The sequence below is a fragment of the Ipomoea triloba genome, chromosome 16 (assembly GCF_003576645.1).
Source record: "Ipomoea triloba cultivar NCNSP0323 chromosome 16, ASM357664v1".
Lineage (NCBI taxonomy): Eukaryota > Viridiplantae > Streptophyta > Magnoliopsida > Solanales > Convolvulaceae > Ipomoea > Ipomoea triloba.
The window spans coordinates 7,878,395-7,879,608 of NC_044931.1; positions in this window are offsets into that span (position 1 = coordinate 7,878,395).

Here is a 1,214-nt window from a genome sequence, read left to right on the forward strand (position 1 = left end):
GAATGCAAACGACGGCTAGAGGCAACCAAGGCTTACACCCTCTATAGCTTGAAATAAACCGAGCCACAACGAGAAGGACAAAAAGAAAGGCCAAACCAAGTGAGATCCTAGTAGACCGAGAGGAAAATGGTAGTTCCTAAACCCCCGAGTATAAACACCTTTGCAATGCAATTTTTCATAAACCGTAAACACACTATGATGAATCATGGCTTACTAGAAATTCATTTCCTAGCTTTTACTTATTGATTTTAACAATTTTCTTCGTATCTCCTTGACTACAACATTCGTTTATTCAATATTCCTTGAGTCTCAGTGACAATGGCGCGACTGAGGAAAATGCTACATATTCCTTTGATTAAAGACTTGTCAATAATTCTAATTTGACCTCCCTAAAGACCGACACAACCCGAGGGTAACCCCAACAATATTTGATTTTAACAACCACAAAACCGCGAAAAATCAAATGGCGTCGTTGCCAGGGAGGGCAAACGGTTGTTATTGACTTGTTTTANAATGCAAACGACGGCTAGAGGCAACCAAGGCTTACACCCTCTATAGCTTGAAATAAACCGAGCCACAACGAGAAGGACAAAAAGAAAGGCCAAACCAAGTGAGATCCTAGTAGACCGAGAGGAAAATGGTAGTTCCTAAACCCCCGAGTATAAACACCTTTGCAATGCAATTTTTCATAAACCGTAAACACACTATGATGAATCATGGCTTACTAGAAATTCATTTCCTAGCTTTTACTTATTGATTTTAACAATTTTCTTCGTATCTCCTTGACTACAACATTCGTTTATTCAATATTCCTTGAGTCTCAGTGACAATGGCGCGACTGAGGAAAATGCTACATATTCCTTTGATTAAAGACTTGTCAATAATTCTAATTTGACCTCCCTAAAGACCGACACAACCCGAGGGTAACCCCAACAATATTTCATTTTAACAACCACAAAACCGCGAAAAATCAAATGGCGTCGTTGCCAGGGAGGGCAAACGGTTGTTATTGACTTGTTTTATATCTTTGAAATATTTGCATTGTTTTTACTTCATTTCAGTTGTTGTTTTTACATTGTTTGTACTAACAACCCTTAAACAACTACTATTTGTTCGGGTAGTAAACTGTCTTTCTTTCAACATTTTTGAAGGGTGAATGCAAACGACGGCTAGAGGCAACTAAGGCCTACACCCTCTATAGCTTGAAATAAACC